This window comes from Ochotona princeps, chromosome 1, assembly GCF_030435755.1.
Source record: "Ochotona princeps isolate mOchPri1 chromosome 1, mOchPri1.hap1, whole genome shotgun sequence".
In the NCBI taxonomy this organism is placed as follows: domain Eukaryota; kingdom Metazoa; phylum Chordata; class Mammalia; order Lagomorpha; family Ochotonidae; genus Ochotona; species Ochotona princeps.
The window spans coordinates 33002253-33019479 of record NC_080832.1 but is presented as its reverse complement, the minus strand read 5'-3'; the positions used below and the strand labels follow the sequence as shown (position 1 = coordinate 33019479).

At 41.0% G+C, this 17227-nt stretch overlaps 1 protein-coding gene across 3 annotated transcripts in view; it reads left to right on the top strand.

Moving 5' to 3' along the window:
- Positions 1-17227, top strand: part of TMEM200A (transmembrane protein 200A) — an 86198-nt gene that overhangs the window by 10404 nt on the left and 58567 nt on the right. The gene's annotated exons all lie outside the window — the stretch shown is intronic.

The following is a 17227-nucleotide window of genomic DNA, read 5'->3' as shown; positions in this document are numbered from 1 at the left end:
TCCAAGAAACACTCACTATGCTAAACACATGCCCCTAAACTAACTTTTACTTCCATGGTCCATAAAAATTTTAAAGTACCCTCATATGTGAATGTATTTAACTCACTTAACAGGTTGCTATATAAATAAATACAAGTTAACATAAATGCCAGTGTAGAGTATGCTACACTGCATTCATTCACTGGTTATGAAAAGGTTATATTTTTAACGTGTACCTGTCATAGTAGCTTGTATATTGTATCAGTTCAGTGATGGTTTACTATGTTGTGAGAAAAAAAGTTGCCATGGGATATACAAAATAATATTTAAGACATGGTGTTTTTAGGAAAAGACCAAATCATTTCTTTGAAAAAACTGGATAATATGTTAACTGTGTTTTAGGATATAGTATTAAATATTGTGGATTTAAATTTAAATTTAAATATTCAAAGTGTTAACAAATTGAAATGCCAAAAAGATAAAATTCACAAGTGTACTCATCATCTCCACATACCCTTTATTCCTCTTAGCGTAGATAGAAATCTCTGGAAAACCCACAATTTAGATAAAAGTCTCATTAATATCACTTTGTTTTATTATGCCTTACTTGGCTCCTGGATATCCTTTTCTTATTTTATTGAGTCTCTCAATCCTTGAACTTACCTATATTTAAAACTTTTCTGCCTGCAGCTGCATCACTGAGTATAAGGTAATAATAGCATCTAATTATTGGTGCTTGTTCATAAATATTCAGCTCTGTGTCATCTAGAATATCTATTTCAAAGTACACTTACTGAGTCATCTGGCATTTAGTGAGAGCATAGTAAGTGCCAGCTGCTGTGTTTGACACTGAGGGCGTGACAGGCTTTCTTGTGGAGTTCACAGTCAGTAGGTAGAATGCAGGTACTCAGAGCAAGACTTTTGTAGGGTGAGCTATGAGCCTCTGTGTGTCTGAGTTTAGAGGAGGGGAAGGTGGTAGTTAAGTGGAATGGAATTAATTCATAGATGTCCTAAATTTGGAAGTTGGTTAAGTGTTTTTTCAATAGCAGATTATACACACGAGACGGGGAATGGCAGTGCGTGCCACCCTTCTCCAGGTAACAAGGCCACCTGTGTCCTGGTTCTCATGTGCACAGATCCTGCCCTGGGGATTCCCTGTTCTCTCCAGCGACCAGAGACTCATCTGCTTGTTAGGTAGGAGATGCAGCTGACTCGCAGGCTCCTGGGATCAACCCCATCTGTGGTGTGTAGGACCCAGTCCTTCCCTTTCAGCCTCCTGAAAGGGCTGCATCATGTGAAAATTTGGATTATTAAGTTACTGTTTAAAAATTACTAATATAATAGTGAAACTTAATGGGATTATTATATTAAAATAGTTATTAAGTTATTTGTTTATTGGAAAGGCAACATTAGAGATGCGAGAGATAGAGAGATCTTCCGTATGCTGGCTTATTCCCCACATGACCACAACCATCAGAAGTGGGCTTGTCTGAAACCAGATGCCTGAGCTCCATCCAGGACTTTCACCACATGGCTGGCAGGGGCCCAGTCATTGGGCTATCTTCAGTTGGTTTTCCCAGCACAGTTGCAAGGAGCTGGATCAAAGCTGGAGGAAGCTGGGAATCCAACCGATGCTCAGATGGGATGCTGGCATTGCAGGCAGCGGCTTCACCCATTTGCCACAGTGCCAGCCCTCAGGGCTGCATCTTGACTCTCCTGCCATCCAGTGTGATGGTCTAAGCCGCTCCTCCAGTTCCTCCTTGGTACTGTTTCCCTGATCTTTACCTAGTCCTGTAACTTTGGCTCCAAAGGGTTTCCTTAGAGTACCACTGATTCACCATTCATTCATTCAGTAATCATTTTCTGAATTCATACTGTATACTACTCTAGGCAGTATAAGTGGTAATAGGAAACAAAATGAAGCTCCTTTTTTTATGACCTTTATGCCCCAGATGGATGAGACTGACAGGACCTATAAACTTTGTGTGCAAATAATAAGAAAAAGTGAACAGGGGTTGGGGGAATGGGGTAGTGTAACATAATCAATGGACTTCTCTGGTAATATCTGACATTTTGCAGAGACCTGAAAGAAGAGGGAAGATGATGAAGTCAATAAAAGGTCTCGGGGAGGAGTGGGCCCAGGACTCAGGTACCATAAGTACAAAAGCCTCTTAAGTGAGGAAGGCGAAAATCGGCTTGGAGGCCGGATTTCTTCCAGCCGGTATTGTTGTGTCCAAGTGGAGGCTCATGAAGTGTTGAGGCCCTGGACTTCGAGTGAAATGTAGAGCAGCACCTGCTAGAATCCTAACCTACAGTGGTGCTCTACTGGGGCCATCCTTATGGTTATTCCCAGCCTGGGAAGGGAGCACATGGAATAGAAGCCCAGCAGTCAGCATCCATTAGCTGTAGACCCTGCCTGATAGACCTGGACTCTAATGCAAGGTTCTTAGAGATCTTAAAATCAAGTGAAAGTGATATCTTGAAATAAGAATAACCCAAAGAATTCCAAAGCCAGTTCGGGAATGTTTTGCTTGAAATGTGAGCGAAATGTTGTGGTTTGAAAATTATGTGTATTCACAGACTAGGAATATGAAAGCTGTAAAGAGAATTTGTCATACAACATGGAGGAATCTGAAGTCCAGAGAGACAACTCACTTTTTAAAAGTTGACTTACTAAGTTACATACAGATAGAGGATTAAAAATGAAAACTGTCTCCTCCCAGTCGTGGTGCTTGAGTAATGTGTGTGGTGTACATGTACATATGACAATGTGAAAGTTGGATCGAGATTGGTCCTCTTGTAAGATGCAGGGTGCTGTGCTCAAGGTCAGTGAAGAGCTGGAAAATGCTTCAGCTCAGAAAGCTTTCTGAGAATTAGCATTCATTATCTGGCTGACAGACATTCATGGCAACCAGTGGTGTATCAGATCCTGACTATGTGATGATAGGTAAAGACTGTGAACAGGGTGGGCAGAGAGTTTATACTCTGCAGTTAGGTTCCAAAAAGCATCACACCTTCAGGAATGCATGCTTAGTCTTGAAGTTAATATACTCAAGTCCCAACTAAGTACCTGTCATTGACAGTTTGCTCATTTCCTGGAAGGTGTATGATGATGTTGGCAATAAAGGTCTCTTTGCATATTGTTCTTCCTAAGCCCTTCCTGAAAATTTGGGTTTGACCTCTTTCTCCAATTCAACCTGTCAGGGCAACTGTGATATTATTTTAGCCTCCATCCTGTAGGATTAGAAATTATTGAAAATAGCTAGAATTAGGAATTATTGAAAGTCTGTTTTGCAACTTCAAGTCATAGTTGCTGATAGTTCTAAAATAGACATGTGAATTGTACCTTCACAATGAAAAATGGCAGCACAGTGCATGTGAAGGTCAAATTCAGTGTCTTGCTGCTTACTAGTCCAGTCCTACCATCAGCTCCTGTTACCTTTCAGTTTAGTTGGTTTTTGTACTTTTCAAAGCAGTTGAAAGTTTATTATTGATTCCTATGTTATGTTTTCATGATTCAGGCTTTTAAAACCACAAGGAGAAATCTAAGCTCTTTTAAGTAGAACACTTATTTACTCAGACATTATAGGAAAAGTATATAATTTAAAAGTATTCCAACAGCTAGCAGAAGCCTCAGAGCATTGTCTTGTATTTTTTATGAATTAATCTTAACACATTAAATTGGAAGAGGAAAGAGACCTGATATTGGAGGTTACATTTAATCTGTCTGTCTGGAAGCTTGGCTTAACCCAGTCCACATGGACCTGAGGCAAACTTCTTGTTCTTATTTTCCTACAGCAAAAGACATTGTATACTTGCAGTGGTAAATGAAAGCGAAATGCAGAAATGAAAATCGGTTGTGTTGGGCATTGTCCAATTGTAGATAATTAACTACATTTACTTTACATTTTTCCCAGCCTTATCCCTGGACTCAAAATTTCCAGTTTAATGAGAAATCTCCAGTCAATCCATTTGCACCTTTTCTCTTCTTTCTTGAATATTTAGAAGGACAATGTATCAGGGGTCGTAACTGTTCTGCCTAAGTGTCCACCACATTTGTAAGACCCTCATCAGCAGTGTCCTAAGACTCAGTGCCAGATATTGCTTACTGTATTTAATTAAGTTATTATGGTAATTGTACACCTTTATGGGGTAGAATGGCAATTAGGTACATGTGTATCAGTCAAATTAGGGAAGTTAATGTTTCGCTCTCATTATTACTTAATGTTCAAAGTCCTAATTCCTCTCTTCTGATTCATAAGATATGCAACAGATTATTGTACATGCTAGTCACCCCATTGTGTGTGGAACACTAGAACATATTTCTGCCTTGAAACTGGAATTTGGTATCTATTTCCTCTCCTGACATCCCAACCTCTAGGAAACCATATTTCACACTCAGATTAACTGTATTTCCATTTCCCCATATGGAAGGGATGGGCAGTACATGTCAATCTCTCCGTTTATTTCACTTAATGTGATGGCCTCTAGTTCCATCCATTGTGCTATGAGTGATAGAATATAATTTTTTTTAAAAAAGAGACTTATCTATTTTTCTTGGAAAATCAGATATACAGAGAAGAGGAGAGACAGAGAGGAAGATCTTCCATCTGCTGATTCACTCTCCAAGTGGTTGCAAAGGCTGGAGCTGAGCAGATCTGAAACCAGGAGCCAGGAGCTTCTTCAGGGTCTCCTACGCAGCTTCAAGGTCCCAAGGCTTTGGGCCATCCTTGACTGCTTTCCCAGGCCACAAGCAGGGAGCTGGATGGGAAGTAGAGCGACTGGGGTCAGAACTGGTACCCGTATGGGATCCCAGTGCATGTAAAGTGAGGACTTTAGACACTAGGCTACCATGCCGGGCCAAGGATATTTGTGTGTGTGTGTGGCAAAATAGTATTTTATTGTAAACATGCACTATATTTTCTTTTTCCATTGCTTCCTTGATAGACTAAATTGTTTTAAATTTTTCATGATGCGGTTCTATAGGCTCAGGGATTTCTTTTTCACCTGTTACCTCCTGCCTCTCCCCATTGTTTTCCCCATGTTAACCCTTGATAGGTTTTATTGTCAACACTTCTTGGTTTTGATCCATCTTTTTGCTTGCTTCTTTTCTTCTGTGCCCTACCCCCAAAAAATAAAAAGAAAAGAGTTGTTCCCTCTTATCCCTGCTATTGCATGAGCCATCTGTCAGGAGGGAATGGATCTGTTTCCTGTTGGGAGATGGCTCCCATGGATGTTTGTGGAAGTTGACTATCCTGGATACGTGTGTCTCCTGGCACATGTTGGTTGAAGAACAGTTGTTGGTCTTGGGTTACTGTGCAGAAGACTTGATTGACTTCAAGCACCGTGCTCAGAAAATACTGCCATCTTTCTGTAGATTACTGAAGGGATTTCCAAAGCTGCCTTGTACTGTGTAAATGAGCCAACACAGTGCATGGCACGTGGAAGCTGTCCAGCATGGACTGTCTCCTTCTATACTGGTAGTGCTCACTTTTCTTCACTTGCTACCATGGGGATGTGCTTCTTCTGTCCACATGCTCTGTATGCAATAGCTGTTAGTTATGCTGCGGTGGGAAATCATTGAGAGTGGAGGGATGAAGACTTGCCAGCATTATCTGTCCCTCTAAGATCCAGCAGAGTAACTAACAAAAGTGGACTTCACATCTATCTCAGGATAACACAGAGTGAATAGAGTGGAGAGGAAATGGTTTATTTCCTTTTGTGATGTTATAGCTAGAAATGTTACCCACCTATATATCTGGATTAAGTGCTTGCTTTTTAAAGACAAATACATTAGTTCAGAAGATAGACTGTAGCCCTGCAAAGAAGTACCTGTCTTCGCTTGCCTCCAAGTCCTCCTCCCTCCATCTTCTTGGGACAGGGGCAAGGTTACTGTATGAAGCAGAAACATGTTGGCCATTGGTAAGCCATTCTGGTCAGGTGCCTCTTGCCTGTTAGTGATTCTGGACTAGGAGGCAAAATTGTGTCACCTGAAGAATGTGAGCTCCCGAAGGCCCTGTGTGAAGCTGTATAATGTCTCTGAGAACTTATGCCTTGACACTTGCTCTGGGCTTATTGCATTTGTGGTGGCACTGAATTAGGACAGCAGCTCCAGGGCGTGTATTGGGTGTCAGCAGAGTGAGGAAACAAGTGTCACTTCAATCGGGTGCAAGTCATGTCAAACTAAGGGCATTAACAGGTTCAGAGGAAGAGCCTCCCTAGGCTTAGCAATTTTGTTGGGTAGCGCTCAGCGGTGGCAACCAGAAAAGGATGACATTTTGAAGCAGTAAGGCTGGGCATGCTATTGTTTCAAGACACAACTAGATGGGGAGTGTTAAATGACAGATAATCCTGTCTGCTTCCTAACCACATTTCCATGTTTTGAGTCATCCACGAAGGCCATTTTAATAAAATAAAAGGCTGAACTCTTACATGCCTGGCAGTGACAAGTAATCGGGTCCCTGTAGCCATCATAACTTGGCCACGCTTGGAGAAATTATTTTTCTCGATCTCTGAGGATGCTCATCAATAAGGGATGATCTGCCTTGCTTAAAATCTAATGTGTACTTTGAGCTTTCTTTTGATTTTTAGTACTTTAGTGCATCACATCTAGTTGGCAGAGAGATAAAAAAGAATATCAGTAAGTGGTGAACACTGTCTTTATCTGGAGAACAAAGGATTCTTTTTTCTTGTGTTTTGAATAATTCTGACAAGTATTAAAACTTTGGGAGCCAAGGGGCCCAAAGAGCATTGGAGGAATAATTTATTTTAAAAGTATCTGAAAAGGATAAATCACTTTTTAAGTATTTTCTTGACATAATAAGTTGTTTTTAATTAGTATTTTACATAAGACAATTTAGCTTTTATGGATACTTTTAAAAATTCATTTAAAGACTTATTTTATTTTATTTGAAAGTCAGAATTACCAGAGAGAAGGAGAGAGAAGGAGGGAGAAACAGAGGGAGAGAGAGAAAGAGAGAGAAGTCTTTTATTCAGGAGAAATCTTCCATCTACTGTTTCACCCTCCAAATGGTTGCAGCAGTGGGAGCTGAGCTGACCTGAAGCCAGGAGCCAGGAACTTCTTTCAGGTTGTCCTGGTTTCCCATGTAGGTAGAAGAGCCCAAAGATTTGAGACATGCTCCAGTGCTTTCCCAGACCGTAATCAGGGAGCTCAAATTTATTTGATGCATTTGTCTTGCTAATGAAATTTTTGTGAGCAACCTTCTCTAAAGAGTTGTGATGTTGCACATGTTTTAAAAGTATAGCTTTTACTGAATACTAAGGAAATATTAATTATTATGTTATTATGACATCTACAGTATTTTTTTTTTTTTTTTTGTGGCGAGGGTAATGGCCTTGATACAGGAAGGAATGGAGTGTTTCCCAAATATAGTCATATTTTCTATCAAGGTTAGTCTTTGAGGATCAAATCACACTGCAGTAATTTTGCCAGTGGAAAGAGAACACTGTCAAATTTTCTGATGGGTTTTCTTTTCTTCTTGATTTTAGAAGCTTGAGAGTATTCCTTTGAGGATTCTTTTTATGTACTTCTTTATTAATATTAGAGAAGTTTACAGTGGCACTATATTTGATTATTATCTCTTTGTGGAAGGATTTATCTTTACCATCTCATCCAGTTGTCATGAGAAATGCATGAAGATCATTCGTTTTTAGTGCAATCTTTTGGGTATTAATGTGGATGGAAGCCATCAGAGAAAAAGCCTGCTTCTACAGGAGGAAGATTTACTGTGTTAACACTATGTTCCATGTGCCATTTGGAGAGTTATCAATTAGGGAGATCATATAATAAAAACCCTTCGTTTCTTCGCATCGGGAGCCCTTATTAGGGCAGTTGGGACCTCCCAACTGGGAGGTCTGGGACCTTGGCCCTGAGTCTATGTTTCAGCTGGCATGACATCACAGCCCTGGGGTCATGATGATGCCTTGTTTTGATCATTTTTATAATCTGTTTATTCTTCCAGTGATCTAACAGAATTCATTTGAATTCTAAACAGAGTTTGTTGTTGAAAATCTGTCATGCTATTTATTTTGTCAACCTCATTAGATAAAGGAGAGCTCTTATTTTGCCACTTCAAAGTTGTTTGTAGTAAGTACTTTTGAGATCATGAGAGGTCACCTACCCTGGTAAAATCCTTAATGTAAAATAATTTCAATGATCATTTTGTAGCGCAGACTATTTCAGCAGGATTGCTCCCCAATCCTCCTGGTTTTTTCTTCACCACACAAATCCCCAGAAAAGACCCTTAATAAGAAACTCATTTCTAAAGAAGAAATTAATTTTCTTTGTTCTTCTGTAATTTAAAAATCACATTGTGTTCTTTCATGGGATGAAGGCAGCTGTATCACCTTGTGAACTGTGGTTTTTCATGGAGTTCTCGTTCTGAAACTCTTCTCCAAGAGTGAACGAACGCCACCCAGTGCTTTGTAATTTCACCTTATGGTTAAAAAAAAAAAAAAAAAAAAAGAGAAAGAGTTGGCAGATGTGTTTTTGCAGGTTTTCTTTTTTTTTTTTTTTTTTTTTTTTCTTGCCTTTTTTTGTGAACTATCCTTCCATTGACAGATAAATCCCCCAGTTTTCTGAAACTGTTTTGATATTCTGAAGAAACATGTATGTTTTTCAGGGAGGTCTTAAGCATGGATGATCCAGAAATGTCCTCAATTCATTATTTCTTCAGTGTGTACATCTCTATGTAGGGATCAGGATTACAAAGCAACTAACATTCGATTTTTTTTACTTAGTTTTTTGGAAAACAATCTTAACTAGTCAAAGTTTTTCAGGACTGACATTGTAGCATAGTGGGTTAAACTGCCTATAGCAATGACATCTCTTGTGGGCCCCTGTTTGTGTCCTAGCTGCTGTTTCCAATACAGTTTTTTGATAAGGCACCTGGGACTACGACAGAAGAAGGTTAAAGTATTTGAGCCTTTGCCACTAATGTCGGGAACCTAGAAGAAGCTCTAGGCTTCTGGCTTCAGGCTGCGTGGGTTATAGCCAATGCTGCCATTTGGGGAGTGAACTGGCAGATGGAGTATCTGTCTCTAGATCGGTGTCTCTTTTGCTGTAACCCTGCATTTCATGTACTTTAAAAATGTATACTTTTAAAAAGGTTTTATTATTATTGTTTTTATTTTAGGTCTTTGAGTTTATTCTAGTTCCATATCCAGAAAGTAAATGATCAGGGACCCACCTTGTTCAGTGAGGCTCAGAGGAGAAGAAGGGGAGAAGTGATTTGCACATGGACACGGCTGAGTATTTTCAAGTGTTCTCCATTGATAGGTGTCACTGGGTGGGTTTAGAGAGCAAACTTTTGCCCATTGCAGACTAGGATAACTCTGATGGTGCACTGTTTACAAGCTAGATTAGAATTAATAAAGGACATTGTGTTATGTCAGCATAAACACTGGCTCATGGCAATGAAGATCTTTTTAGAGAAAATCAAGGTGATTCTGACCTTTTCATCTCAGAGGTGTGTTTTTCTAATACCACGTGAGTGCACATTGGTTCCCGTTCTTATCCCTCATAAAGGAAGGAAACTCCTCTAGGTGGTTAGCATTAAGGATTTTTTTCCTCAACAAAATTGAAAGGAAATCTTATAAGAATGTCATCTCAGCTCTCATGCACACCAGTGGGAACAGTGGCCCAGCAGGGGAGTCCTCCCTCCCCACTATCCCTCTGCTTGGCTTGTTCCCCTGCTTCTTCTTCCTCCTCCCCCACTTCACGTCTCCTGTGAGCTAGGATTAGGGTTCAGACCAGGCCAGGCATGGCTACAACACCTATTGGCCTGCATGTGAGCTGGGTTAGAGGGGGAGCCAGGCAGGGCTGACCAAATGTACCCACTGGTACATGCATAAGCCAGAGTTGGTGTGGCCTGGTTAAGCTTTGCCTCAACTAACAAGTGCTAGGACTGGGAGCAAATCCTTTCAAATTAGACTGCAGAACCACTTGGAGAGTGCAAGATCCAGGGCAAAGAGTGGGTCCAGCAGGGAAACTGGGCACCTCTGATGGGTTGCAACTCTCACTGGTGAGCATGAGAACCAGGGCTGGAGGTGGGCCTGGATAGGCAGGAAGTGGCACCCACCAGCACAAGTGTGGGCTGGGAAGTGGGATGAGATAGGCTTCAAAGCCCATTGACGTGTACAAGAGTTGGAATGGGTTGTGGGACAGATTGGAACAGTCTGCTGCATATACTGACAAGCACAGGAACCAGGGCTGGAGATGGGTCTAGTGGGGGTTATTGAGGGTCACTCTGACTAGGCTGCAGCTCCTGCTAGTGTGTGTGAGTAATGGCTGAGTTTGTGGTGGGCAGGATTGGGCTGGGCTATAGCACCCATTAGTTTGTGTAGGAGATAGGGTTGGAGGCAGAACTGACTAAGCAACTGCTACCACTAGTGTGTGTGTCGGCTGATGTGGGTGATGGACAGAGTCGGACCCTGTACTGGCAGGTGCACGAGAGTCAGGTCTGGGAGGTTTCTTTGGGGATCCCCCTAACTGAACCGCTGGATCCAGAATTCCAACCATGGGAGAATCACAGGATCTGTGGACTGGACTGTGGAGTGCATGTGTCAGAAGTGGGCCTCCTCATTGGCTAAGACAGAGCAGTGGATGGCATATCCAGATGCATGTGGAAGATATGGCAGTCCTTTGGGGCCTGGAGACAACATCTGGTACTATAACAGAGAAGAGGGCAAAAAAAATTGATCAACTACCGCAGCCAAGCATTGGCAGCAAATGTCTGGGTGAATGGAGACTCTAAGGTGGACTATGATTTCCTTGGTAGGATTTCCTCATCCTTTGAGAGGCAAAATCAACAGCATTTCAGAACTATTGAAACCACCTAAGCCAAACCCTCAGAACATGCTCTACATCGGGGGCTCTGGGATGACATTATAGCCATTTCCCATGGCATTTGGGAGACTGAGTGCAGCTTCTCTCCTTATCTCTCCCCTTCCCCCAAATACAGAAGAAAGACAGTTTTGAAAGCAGTGGTCTAACCCACTTTCCTCTAAACCTTGACTCTTCCCACCCTAATAAACTATGTAAACATAATTAAAAATAAAAAATGTCATCTCAACAGAAGAATTCGGAGTATTTGCAAATTTAGCACACTTGCCCTGTATTGAAAGGCTGTTGTTTCACAGTTCTGTTCAAAGGCCTTCTTCCTTTGACTTCAATGGCAGTGTTTGAAGATCAAGTCCTTTCATAAGTTTCCCTGCAGTAATCTCTGCCTCTCCTTCACAAACGTGTTCCTAAGCTCAAGCCCTTTCAGTTGGGGAAGCAGCCACATAGCTCATTCATCGATAATCCTTTAATGCTATTGAAGTGACCAGATAGAAGAGAGCCCCTTCTGTAATTATCGATTCTAAGAGGATTTCTTCTTTAAGATCCTTTCTGACCCTACCATTTTGTGACATGAAGGTGATAGTATACGACTCTTTGATGCTTGAAGTGAAACAATGAGGGCCTACATGGCAGCCCTGTATGTTTACAGTAAAAGTAAAATCACGCCATTAAAGGCCTTTGCAAAAACTCCCTTCATTCCTTTGCAGCACATAGGTATCTCTGAATAGAGTTTAGAAAACTCTTTTGAGTTTGAGAGCTAGCAGGTGGGCCTGCTTTCTAAGTGTGTGAAGTGTTGAGCCAACAGGACCTAAGTCCATAGAATGACTTCTATACCAAAGTTAGGATAGTTTCCATACGCTGAGTGGTTTTTTTTTGAACAGTCATGCAGGAGTCTCTGGCAGCTAGAATTGGGAATATTTAACTTTTTGACTACTGTGATTTAACCTTGTCTCCTGCCTGGGGAATTTTCTTTTGAGAAGCTTTTAAAATCACCTTTGGCTTTGTAAAGGAACACACGGATATCAGGACATTCCTGTGAGTAAGAGAATTGAAAATTTACAGTTATTTTCTGATCTCCAAAATAGTTTTCCCTTCACTAGTGGACATTTTCATAGTGTGGAGTTAAAGGAAGATGGGCAAGTTTCACTCAAGAAAAGAGAGAAATTTTTTAGATTCAGCAGCTTCGTGATACTAGTGGAGATCTGTTGTAGAATTCCAAACTGAGTGTGTCACCTTCGTGTCACTATCATGAAAAACGTAAAATAGGCAATGTATTTAACAAGAAGGAGTCTATTTAGCTGAGATTTCAGAAGTTCAAGGGCATGGTACTGTCATTGATTTTGTTCTGCTGTGGACCTCATGGTGAATGGATCTTTGGGAGTTAGAATTAGGGGCGAAGAGCCAAGTAGGAACCCATGATACCTTTCAAATGAAGTGGACATTGTCCTGATTGACCAAGGACGTTTCGCTGGGCATCCCCCTTTAGAGATCCACACAGCCTCTCAATTCTGGCACCCTGATTAACAAAGATCTAAATGACTGTGAGCCCTTGGGAGACATTCAGATCACACCTAAGGCAAGGAAGTAGTTGAAATTTAAGGAAAGAAGTAACACTTAAGAAAGTTGGAAAATGAAAAAAGGAACTAGGAATTTTCAAGGGGAAGAAAAGGCTTGCATTGATGGCTTCCAAGTGTAGTTAATCAGATGTTTCCCTCCTTCTTTAGGGAAAAAATTAGTTAAAAAGACAATGTGCATAAACTACAATATTAGAATATTAGCTGTTGAGATGTTTCCCAGGATGATAACCTCCAGAAAAAATTATGAGGAGAAGTTTCATATCTGTGTTAGTAGTAGAGTGTGAACTCTATCCTCATGGGTGTTAAGTTCACACTGGTATTAACTTCAGTAAACTCGGTTGCTGTTGATGTTACATGCATTGTTTCTTCTGTATCTTTTTGCTCATGTATGATGTTACAAACCCAATATTTATATGTTCTTATTTTTTTCTCTTTCTGGCTAGTGGCATATTTAAACAATTATGCTTTCCTCAATCTTCTCACCAGAAGCAATGACTGTTCATGTCTGTACTTGAAAATATATATTTTGGGCCCGGTGCGATAGCACAGTGGTTAAAGTCCTCATCTTGCACGTACCAGGATCCCATATGGGTGCCGGTTCTAATCCCGGTGGCCTTGTTTCCCATCCGGCTCCCTGCTGTGGCCTGGAAAAGCAGTCAAGGATGGCCAAAAGACTTGGAACCCTGCATTCACGTGGGAGACCCGGAGTAGCTCCTGGCTCCTGGCTTCAGATCGGCTCAGCTCCAGCTATTGCGGCTGCTTGGGGAGTGAGCCATCAGATGGAAAGTCTTCTTCTCTGTCTCTCCTCCTCTCTGTATATCTGACTTTCCAATAAAAATAAATAAATCTTTTTTTAAAAAAGAAAGTATGTATTTTATATGTAAAACAATTCTACTACTTAAAAATCATGCATCGGGGGCGGGGGAGGGAGGAATACATGCATCTCTCAGTTATAAGCATCAAAATGGAAAAGATTAAAGCAATTGCAAGAACTAGTGCAGGAGTGTGTGTGTGTGTGTGTGTGTGATGTGTGTGTTTACAAAGCCCTGTAACTCAAGACATTTGACACTTCATTGAATCATAGCAGTTTTAAAGCCAGCTATTGTATTTACGGAGAAGTCATGCAGTCTTATTTTAAAAAATGTTTCTTTGTGGTGTTTTAAATAATGATTAGTTGAATATAAAATGCATTTTATGTAAAATGTAAGCTATACTAAAAATACTAGTTTGTTCTAACTCTTATTTCTGCATGTCAGTGATTCACTTAGCTGAGTCAATGATTTTATTGTCTCTCATCAAGTTTGACTGTTAACTATAGGTTGTTTAATCTGGATAGATTAGATCTTGTACTATAGCTCTGGTTTTAAAAATAATGAAGATGTAGAATTGGCACCCAGGCAGTCAGCAGACAGGAGAGGCAGAACAAGGTAGGGGCTCCCTGACTTTCAGAGCTCCGTCCAGGGCACTGTTGTGTGCAGATCAGAATGCCAGGGTGGATTCTCGTGGTGAAAGTACACACTGAGAATAACGAGACTGGTTAATGTAATGTAGGGTCGTCATGACCTTGCAGAACAGTATTGAGGCGAGCTGGAGCAGAAAATGTGTGGTTCACCAGATCAGCAGCAGTCCAAAACTGTGGACAGTGGCTGTGGGAGGTTAGTTTTGCTTTAGAACCTGATTTTCATCTTTCTGTAAAGAAAATGGCTAATAAATATTAATGTGTACTCAGTATACTTTATTAGGTCCTTTCTTTGATGATTCTCCTGGCCCTGTGTGAGATAGCAGTATTCTATGTAAGAATATTCTAGAAAAGTGAAGGGACTTGCCCTTGGTCGTTTAACAGGTTAGGTGTGTATTATCAGAGCTCTTGCTGTGTTGGCACTGTCTCACTTCATCCCTTAACTTTTAACTCTAGCCTAAAATAGCATTGGAGACATAAAATGTATTAAAGATTTGAAAGTGATATTCAAAGCTAACATGGGTCTCAGGGACCTCTACCAAAATTCTGAGTGGAAGATAAGCAGTGATAAGATTTTGGAATTTTGAGAAACAATTAAATTTTCAGAGAGATGATCATAGACCAGCTTTTTTTTTCATACACCAGGTTTTATGAGTAGAAGTTGATAAGTAACATTCATTGAATTTCACATTGTCCCATAAGTTTCAAAATTTCTCAGTAATATTTCCAGGTCAGTTATGCTAAGCAAGGGACTTAGGTTAAGACTGCATGGGCTCATCTTGTTACAAGGGCCTGTGTTGTACTAGAGTTCTAGAATCTTCACCTAGTTCTTTATGGCTATGCTTTGCTTAAAGGAGGCCCTCTTTGTCACTCTGCTTCTCAAACAACAAATAAATGTTTAAGAACAGCTTGTTTGTATGTCCATAACGTCACAAAAGAATAATACATTAAAATTCACTGAAAATAAAAAGCCATGTAAAAATGGCTTATAATGGATTTAAAAGTTGTTTAGCTGGTAAGTATATTAAACGTGGAATGGCTATAAATGTGTTTTCATTTCTTAGATATTCTGGTTAACTAAAAATTACTCTAAATGCTTTATCAGTGCTTAGAAATGGTCTAAAATATACCCACCAGTCTGCATACAATTTTTAAAAAGATTTGAATGGCAGATTTACAGAGAGTGGAGGAAAGACAACAGAGTGAGAGTTATTCCATCTGCTGGCTTAATCCCCAGATGTCTGCAGTGGCCAAACTTGAACCAGGTAGATACCAGGGGCTATATGATCTTCATCTGGGTCTTCCACATGGGTGCAGGAGCCCAAATACTTGGGCCATGGTCTGCTGCTTTCCCAAGCATGTTAGCAGGGTGTTTGATCAGAACTGGAGCATCTGGGACTTGAGCTGGCACCCAAATGGGATGCTGGCTTTGCAGGTGGCAGCCTAACCCACTGTGCCATAACATTAACACCTCCCTCACCCATCAAGCAGTTTTTTGATCATAACTTAACTTTTGTTGGATTTAGGGACCTGAAAGATATTGTAATCATACAGTATTATTTCGGATGATTGACTTCTACAGATGATTTGATTTTAACCCCCAGGCAAGTTTCAACCAAGAGGCATTCTAAAGGTCCGCAGCTGTAACTGCAGAGTAAACTTGTATGTGTGGCATTTTGATGAGGTGACCGTTGAGTTTTTCCCTATCATGCGACAGTGACATACATTGTGTAGGATGTTGTTATGCTGAGAGCAGGAGTTTGTGAGTGACTTGGTGCAGAGCAGCTGTGTGTGGTCTGAAATGTGTCATTTAATAGCAGGAGCTGTTGCTGCATTTACAGAGTGAGACTAGTGCTGCTTACCTCTCGTAAGATTGGTATGTCTTAGATAATGAAGCATGACTCGAGTCACTTTTTATATAATTATGGGTGTGAACCTTCTATTTTTCCTGTCTTATTCTCTTCCGTAGCATAGAGGGGATGTAGTTGCAAAGCTCTGATCCTTCAAGCCAGCCTGGAGTGTTTTGTCCTCTTCCCCGTTCTTTTTATGTTCTCCATCACAGCAGACTATCTCAGCCTCTACACTATCGACTTGCAACTTCCCCCAGACACTGTGCGGTGTTCGGCTCCATCTGCAACCTTTATCTTCCAAATGGCAGTCATGCCTTAACCCAAGTTGCAGAAACAAAAAATATCACCAGACCTTGCCTAATCACTTCAGGGCCACAAAGTTTGCCACCTGCTTGGGAATCACTGCCTGCAGCAGCCAATGCTCTAGGATACAGTCATCAGTTTGTCTGTGCCCCTCCCCCACAGGCGGGCAATCTCTAGAGGGCAGCACTGAGTCTTTCTTGGCAAGGCAGCCACAGTACTGGTGCACCATGCTCCTGCCATAAGCCCAACAAGAGAACAAGGAGGAATAGTTAAAAGGTGTATTCAGTTACGTAATCATGTCTGTTACATACAGTGCATTTTTGCCTTTTCTCCACCAAAAGGGCAGAGATTAGCCATAGCGTTTCTTTCCTGAGACGTCAGTGCCATTAATGTCATTTTCTTTTATCTCCCCGGTGTTGCAACATTGATAGAACTTTGCAGTGTGTCCACACAAGGCAGAAGGTGCTCTGTGATTAAGTGCCTGAAGTCCAGGTGAATATTAAAGGTAGATCTCTCTCCAACTGCATAACACCTTCCAACAACCAGCTGGACGCTGGAGATTCAAAAAAATTTATCTCTAGGTTAGGAGCTCTAGGAATTCCAGCGTCAGGTGTTCTTATCTGTTTGTTTCACACACTGGAGAACCAGAAACACACTGTGTACAAAACTGAACTGGGCATTGACGCCTTGTTCCTTTTCAGCTTCCTTCGAGATTCTTCATTTCAGAGAATGATGCACAGCTTTTGCCACTTAGTAACTCAGTGGCCTTGTGTAGACTAGTTGTGCTCTCTTAGCTTCATCTTCCTTGTCTGTCAAGTGGCTCTCCTCTCTCAGGGCTGTTATGAGGATCAAATTAGGTGCTATACAACAATACTAAAAAGAGATGGTGTGTGTTATGAACAACCTGCTTGGCCTGCCTGCTGTTGATATACCTGTTATGATCTAGAAACATGACACCTGAGAATTTGGTTCTGCATTCATAATTTCTGTTCCCACCCACAACTCCACATTATATTAATCCAGTTTCGCATTTCAATGCCATGTGGCCCATCCTTATCTATTGTAAGAATAAAAACCATGGTTTCAGTGCTGGCCGTGATACCTTCCCGCCCAGATGATTACAGTAGGTGTTATTTGGTCATTCCACCCCCAGTGTCAGCTGCAGGTAGCTGCTTGCTCCCTAGACACAGATACTCCA